Source organism: Amborella trichopoda, chromosome 3 (genome assembly GCF_054954075.1).
Source record: "Amborella trichopoda isolate Santa Cruz 75 chromosome 3, AtrichopodaSantaCruz75HAP2 v2.0, whole genome shotgun sequence".
Lineage (NCBI taxonomy): Eukaryota > Viridiplantae > Streptophyta > Magnoliopsida > Amborellales > Amborellaceae > Amborella > Amborella trichopoda.
Genome location: NC_142338.1, coordinates 20,195,811 through 20,204,152, shown reverse-complemented (window position 1 = coordinate 20,204,152; position 8,342 = coordinate 20,195,811).

Sequence of the window (8,342 nt, the reverse complement as noted above, 5' to 3'; positions counted from 1 at the left end):
CAAATCTTCTGCTCATCGAGTCCTTCATGTAAATGGACTCAGGCTATCGAAATATGTCCTTGAAGCTCGTCTTTTTGAGTCCCGGTATTGTGACATCGGGGATTTTTTTTTTATTATTGTGAGCTGAAACCACCTGTGGAGATGAGTGTTGCATCAACATGTTTATTAGTTCAAGTGTCCTTTGCAGATTTTCACTTGGACTTGGGAAGGGGCGCCGTAGAGACAGTTTTCACGAACTTCCTTTTTATTTAGGGCTCTTTTACCCATGATCTTTCGACCATGTCCACCCTTATTTTCCATTCTTACTTACAGTGCCCTTTCGGGGTTTTCATCGTGCTCGAGTTTTTATTTTGACATAACTCTTTTACTCTTGGCTTCGTGACCATGCCAGTCCATCATTTTTACTGATGGCGTTCCCTTGTCCAGGTGTACACCATGCCTGTTATTATTATTATTATTATTATTATTTGTGAAGGCATGTTTAGGGTCATGCCTTTGAGACCTATGCGAAGCAGTTTGACGTCATGCGATCAGGACGTGCACTACAATTTACGGTCATACAGCTGGACCATGGTGGTGCCGGATAGAAGGTGGAAAGTGGTGACCCACTAACTGAAGACGAGTATGGATGGTGGAATGGCTCACCATCCTGTGAGCATGGTTAAGACTCACTAAGGAATTATTGATGATAGCAATGAAGAAAGGTGGACGCACTGGGGAGTCGGTGAAGATGGTGCGCACACGAATGGGTCAGTTGCTTGCGTGAAGATGCACATAAAGGGCGTGTGCACATATGTTGTGGGGCGTATTTAAGGTCATGCCTCTTGGACCTATGCCAAGCAGTTTAACATTATGCGGTCATGATATGCACTATGATTTTAGGTCATATAGCTTGGACTATGGCTATGCGGTTTAGAGTTCTGCAACTTGGACCATGCAGTTTAAGGTCATGCAACTAGACCTTTGCTACAGTTTAAGGTCATATAGTTCAAACCATGATGCTGAGCCATTTAATGTCATGCGGTTAGGACGTGTGCTATAGTTTAGGGTCATATAGTTTGGACCTATGAAATTTAAAGTCATGCAGCTAGACCAAGGCTATGCAGTACGTACCAAGGCGGTGCAGTTTAAGGTCATGCACTGTGGACTGAGGATGTGCAGTTTAAGGTCATGCAGCATGGATCGAGGCTGTGTAGTTTAAGATCATGTAGCGCAAACCGAGGTTGTGCAGTTTAAGGTCATGCAAAGGCTGTGCAGTTTAAGGTCAAGCAGTGTGGACCGAGGCTGGGTCACCATGTGGGTGAAGCTGCATGAAGAATAAGTCTGTAGATGGGAATCTGACTCCCTGGGGATAAAATGGTTACGATCAACAAGGGGTTCAGATGGGAAGACCAACTTCATTGAGGATAATGGGAACAAGTGTGGGTCCCTTACAAGTGAAAAATGGTACTCGACTCTTTGAGGACAGGATAACTACATGTGAGGCAGACCCACCGGGGGTTGCAGTGGTAAAAATGACCCTAACTCCACTGGGGATAATGAGTTGCAGTATGAGTATGACTCCTACTAGAGATGAGAAGTCATGGCCTGCGTTGAACGGCTTGGGTATCACTCTGTTTGGGATAATAGGTCATGATCTGGGTGCAACTTTACTAAGGATAACAGTAGTAAGACACACACGGCTTTAGCATTAGGTGAGCGGCAATGGACTATTTAGAACACAGTCGGTGCTAAGCACAGTGAACATTATTTCTTGAATACTCAATCGGTGCTAAGCCTTTTGAAAACGCAACCGACACTAAAGTCGGCCAACATTACTTCTTGAACACTCAACCAGCGCTGGGGTTATTAAATAAAAAAAAAGCCGGTGTTGAGGACAACCTGTGCTATATCTTGAACACAGCCGACGCTGAGTCACTGAGAACATAGTCAGCGCTAGGTGTGGATTAGTGTTCAGGTCCCTGACCCGAGCCTGACCCGGTTCGGGCCTTTGTCGCATGGGATTTTATGGGTAGCGGTAAAACTTTCCTCGAGCGACGAGTCAAAACCCCACCTAGTCTAGCCCATTGACGTTTGGCCTTCTTGGATGTGGCTGGGATTCTCAGTTTACGAGGAGCATTTGGGGAATGCATCAGCTATATAAAAGGGGGTAAACCCCATTTTCACTATTTCATCGAAGGATAAAAACTTAAGGTAAAATTTTGATTTTAACAGTGAGGGTGAGGTTTCCTGTGAGAGCTTCGGCAAACACACAAGGGATTCCGGCCAAGTTAGAAGTTTTGCCGGTGAGCAGGGGAGGTTCCGGCTAAGGGAAAGAAAAAGCCAGTAAGGAAGGCCATGCTTTTGTGAGGTTGGAGGAATTTGCAGCGAGAAGAAAGGGAGTTCACCGGGAAGCAGGGGAACTCCGACCGTGATTTTGAAAGTTCTGGCAAAGAGAAAAAGAGGAGGGAATTGTAGTAGTGGGCTGCTTAGGGGCTTTCCAGTGATTTTCTTTAGCAATTTTCAGGCAGGTGTAAGTGGTTTCCCGGTGACTTGAAGAAAGATTGTAGACGTTTTCTGGCAGGAAAGGAAATTCTCGATGGAACCCGAAGGGCGCCAGAAGACTGACCGTCGCTGGAGGTGGACTGTCACAGGAACGTGAACGATTTCCATTGGAAATCGTGGAATCGTAGGGGAGACGAAACGACTTAGGTCAAAAAACGAGGAGTCACAGGAATCGACGGGTCATGGGAAAATGAAAAGTGACGGGGGAGTGAATAGTCACGACGGCGCTAACTTAGGATACGCAACCGGTGCTGGACTTTTTTTAAAAGCTTAGTCAACGCTGACACCGTCGGCATTGATCCTCAAAAAAGGCAGCCGGTGCTGGGAGTTAGAAGCACAGCCGGCGCTAGCCTTCGGAAGACACAACCGGTCCTGGCCTCAGAAAAGTCAGCTAGTGCTGGGAGTTAGAAACACAGTTGGCACTAGCCTTTGGAGGACACAGCTGACGCTAACCTCAGAGGGTGCCTATTAGTGCATGGTGGGCATCATGACGCGCACGGTGTTGCTCGCATGTGGTAATCAGTTGCATGTGGGAATTATTACGCACGACGATGTTCATGCACTGCGCTGACTTGGGTAGGCAAAGGGTGGTCACCAGTGGTAAGGCCCGGCTTATGATGCCCGTTGAAAGCCAAGTCCTCCAGCACAACAGTGAAGTCCATGTTGTTCCGTGGAAGGGCATCCACTGGGAACATGGTATGCTCTCCATCATAGGTCAGCTCCTTACTAGAGAAGTCTGCTTTGTATGTTTGGTATACTTGTCAGATGAATTGAAATTGACTCGAAAATGGATGGCTTCTTGTTTTGGCCTGTAACCATCCTCTTTGGTGGTTTTACTTCTTCTTCATGACGAGAGCATTTCTTTGGTGGTTTTGCTTCTTCTCCATGAGGAGATCATTTCTTTTTAGCCTGTAACCATCCTCTTATCCTTAGATGCAAGAGCAACACTGCAGGTGTCAACTGTTCTCTTTTCCTCAGATACATACTTGTAACCTCCCTAATAATGGGCTTTTTGACTTGTAACTTGTAAGTCCTTTTTACTGCAATAAAAAGAGTTAAACTTTGTCTTTGGACTATCTTGTTCATTTTCTTTTTACCCTCATTTTTAACTCTTTTGATGTTCCGCATCGAGTCTATTTGAGTATACATCATGGTTAGTATTTCTTTAGGTATTGCCCATTGATAGGGAGCACTGCCTCCTCTCCATCAGGATATGCTAGTATGTAAGCTCTATTTGGCGAGACTTTTGTACCTATAAAGGGACCTTCCCACTTGGGATCAAACTTCCCTTTACACCGGCCGTGCATAACCATCGGCCTCTTGATGGCTAGAACTAGATCCCCACGAGCATTTGAGCAGACTTTAACTGACTTGTCAAAGGCCCTCTTCATTCTCCCCTGGTTCAGTTTGAGGTTATGCTGAGCCTCCAACCTATTTTCATTGAGTGCATCCAATTCTTGATATCGAAGTTTGACTCTCTCATCTTCTGTTAGTCCTTGATATATAGCGACACGCAATGAAGGGATTTAAATTTCAAGAGCTAAAACTGCTTCACCTCCATAGGCTAAAGGGTAAGGAGTGGAACCGATGGCATTTCGTGTGGTAGTGCGATAGGCCCACAAGGCTTCAGGAAGCTTCTCATGTCAGTTCTTCTTTTTCTTTGATATTGATTTCCTTAAAACGTTGCACAAGTTCTTATTGAATGCTTCATCCAATCCGTTGGCTCGAGGGTGCTACATAGTTCAGTACCTCCACTTGAAATCGAACTGGTTAACTAAGCGATCAATGTGATGACTTCTGAGCTGAGGGTCATTGTCCTATATAATCTTGTCAGAAACTCCAAACCGATATATGATGTGATGTCTGTTGGAAGACATTTTTCATCATCATGGGTCACTGATCAATAAAGCCTAACAAACAGTGGAAATTTTGATAGTCTTAGAATGGCCCCAAAACTGGCCAAGATCTTCATAAAGACTCTCAAAAGTCTCTTGCCAAGTTTCGTCATATTCGGACATGTCTAAGGTAGTGCTGACTGAGAAACAGTTTCGGTAGAATCAACCTCTTGCACCCTAAAATGGAACCTATAAGAAGATCTATATTTTTTGTGTCTCAATTTACTATGGGACCACAGTCATTGGATCTGAAAAAGTTGAAGGCCCTCAGAGGTCAAATTTCAGCTTGAACAGACATCCCAGGAACAAGTAATACGTGAAAGAGCAAAATAGGAAGAGCCACACGCCATTCCCACGTGGCCACCCGACAACTCAACTCCATTAAGGGGCAGTCACGACCAATGAATTTCGATGCTCATATCTCCCTCGTCCGAGATCAGATCATGCTCAAACTTGATGGAGCGTGTTCGTCTCATCGAGACGAGCATTTCAATATGTGGCACTCCCCGTTATGACGCCCGAGCACGAAGAAAAGCTAAAGAGAAGTTGTTGATCCTTGAAGAAAGTGCAAGAAAATCAGCAGCGTCGTGCCTCGCTCGAGCAGCCAAATCAAGCCGTTCGCTAGCCCAATCGACGTGAAACCAGTTCCATCACATGTGTAAGGTCTAGGGCTATCCCTAGTCCGACCCTCGTACATGATGAATGGTCGGATTCTGCACGTGATGACGATGAAGTGACTGTAAATTTCGTCGTCGAAATTCTAGATTCTGGCCAAAACTTCAAAGTTACAAATTCTTCGTTCGGGAACGAAATCGAGCTGCGTTTGTTGGCCCACGATCAGTAAAGAAATCACAGAAAAGCATCAAGGAACGAACACTTAATCGATCCAAAGTTTCAAGATTTATTCGAATTTCAAGTTACATGATCACGCCCTAAAAACACGATCTATAGCTCGAAGTTGGAATCAAATCAATCGTCATGTCAAGCCCTACAAGAAAACAACCATCTTTCGATCAAATGGACATCAGAACAACCTCAGATCATCCATGAAAAATCATGCACGTTCTATAGCAACACATGGACTATCTTGAAAGTCTGCAACTTGTTAGAAAGGCACAACTATGTCATTTTGCACCCTATTTTCTAGTTTCATTTAATTTAGTTAAATCTTAGTTTCAACAATTAGATTTAATTTTGATCAATCCACCCATGTTTGGGCCCAATTCTATATATACCATGTACCATCATTGTACGCAAAGGGGCTTGAAACCTTTCACAAAAGAGAATTTTCACTTAATAGAATTCCCTTTCCTTCTCATTGTTGGGTCACGTCTGGAGAAAGAGAGTTAGGAGAGAGAAACTTTTGGATGAATACCTCTAGGCTCAAGGTAAATTTTCTCTCTCTTCGTCTAAGCCTCCCTCAGAGGCCATCCCCAGCTATGGCAGTGTCGTGCATGCCTCTTTCTTTCCTTCTTTTTTCTTGTGGTCTCACAGGTTGCGCTTGGCGATGACAGTGCCATGCGCGAGCTCCTTTCCTCCTTCTGTTTGTTCATCTTTATCTCTTAGTGCGGCTCGCAAACGGTGCTGCTCATCACCGTCCGTAGAGGTATCCTCGACGTCTCAGCGAAGAACACAGATGGCAAAACTTATTGCCACCCGCAGGGGTCTTCCCCCTGTTGTGTAACTATCTCATACGGTCTTTCCCCGCCAGTAAGAGGTCGCGACAACACTTATCGCTGCCCATGAGCTTCCTTTGTGGGTTCGGTGCCTATCGCCATCCGCGAGCTCCCTTCGTGTGTTCGGTGCATATCGCCATTCATGAGCTCCCTTCGTGTGCTCGGTGCCTACCGTCGTCCGTGGGCTTCCTCTGCTCATCCGATGCCTACCGCCGTCCGTGAGTTCCCTTCATGCGTTCGATGCTTATCGCCATCTACGAGCTCCCTTTGTGCACTTGGTGCTTACCACCGTCCACGTGCTTCCTCTACGAGTCTGGTGCCTACTGCCATCCTTGAGCTCCCTTCGTGCGCTCGGTGCCTATAGCCGTCAGCAAGCTCCCTTTGTGTGCTCGGTGCCTACCACCATCAACGAGCTTCCTCTGTGTGTCTGGGGCCTACCGCCGTCCACGAGCTTCCTTTATGCGCTCGGTGCCTATAACCATCTATGAGCTCCCTTCATGAGCTCGGTGCCAATCGCCGTCCGTGAGCTTCCTTTCGCATTCAGTGTCTAACACCGCTCGCAAGCCTCCTTCGTGCGTTCGGCACTCATCGCCGTCTGCCGGTTCCCCTTTACGTCCCACGCCTATCGTCGTGTTCCTTGCAAAGAACTATCGCCTCATGCTTCTTAATTGGCTATCGTCACGGGCTTCACATGTGGCTATCACCGCTCCCGCAAGGGTGTGCTTCCTTCTCATGTTGCCAAAAGCGATGCCCAGTGTCGTCTGTAGTTCACCGCTCACCATCTTGCTATGACCAGTGGTGCCTAGAATCGTCCAAGGGCCGCGACACTACAACTCCATGGTTGTCGGTGCCCATCACCGTTCGCGAGCTTCCTTTGCGCGTTCAGTGTCTATCACCGCCCGCAAGCCTTCTTCGTGCGTTCGACACTCATCGCCTTCTGTCGCTTCCCCTTTACGTCCCACGCCTATCGTCGTGTTCCTTGCAAAGGACTATCGCCTCATGCTTCGCAATTGGCTATCGTCACGGGCTTCAGAAGAAGCTATCACTGCCCGCACAAGGGTGTGCTTCCTTCTCATGTTGCCAAAAGCGATGCCCATTGTCGTCTGTAGTTCACCGCTCACCATCTAGCTGTGATCAGTGGTGCCTAACGCCGTCCAAGGGCCGCGACACTGCAACTCCGTGGTTTTCACTGCCCATCGCCATTCGCGAGCTTCCTTTGCACGTTCAGTGTCTATTGCCGCCCGCAAGCCGCCTTCGTGCGTTCCGCACTCATCGCCGTCTGCCGGTTCCCCTTTACGTCCCACGCCTATCGTCGTGTTCCTTGCAAAGAACTATCGCCTCATGCTTCGCAATTGGGAATCGTCACGGGCTTCACAAGAGGCTGTCACCACCCGCACAAGGGTGTGCTTCCTTCTCATGTTAATGTCGTCTGTAGTTCACCGCTCACCATCTAGCTGTGAGCAGTGGTGCTTAGCGTCGTCCAAGGGTCGCGGCATTGCAACTCCATGGTTGTCGGTGCCCATCGCCGTCCGCGAGCTTCGTTTGCGCGTTCAGTGTCTATCGCCTCCCGCAAGCCTCCTTCGTGCATTCGGCACTCATCGCCGTATGCCGGTTCCCCTTTACGTCCCACGCCTATCGTCATGTTCCTTGCAAAGAACTATCGCCTCATGCTTCGCAATTGGCTATCGTCACGGGCTTCACAAGAGGCTATCACCGTCCGCACAAGGGTGTGCTTCCTTCTCATGTTGCCAAAAGCGATGCCCAGTGTCGTCTGTAGTTCACCGCTCACCATCTAGCTGTGAGCAGTGGTGCCTAGCGTCGTCCAAGGGCCACGACACTGCAACTCCACGGTTGTGGGTGGCAACGCCTACTGCTGTTGGGACTCCATCTCGCTGTCGTCTCATGCCTTCTCCTCAATCTTTTCTCCTCTCATTCAAGCCATCTTCTCTTCATTACCCTAATTCCTCAGATTATTTGCCGCACGAATGTGCATTGCCCTAAGACAAGGGTGGGTCCTTCAGCCCACTTGTCTTATAAATTAACTCCGTTAGTGTTGTACAGAAAACAATCTGATCACAGGTCAAGGGAGGCGATTTCGAACCAGCCGAAGCAGTTGGGGGGCTTTCTTCATGAACTCCTGAACCCACCTTAAATTCCTCTCTTATCAGTTGGTATACCTGCCCTTTTTTTTGAGCAAGGTTGCTAAGAGAGCGATCTCAAGTCTCGG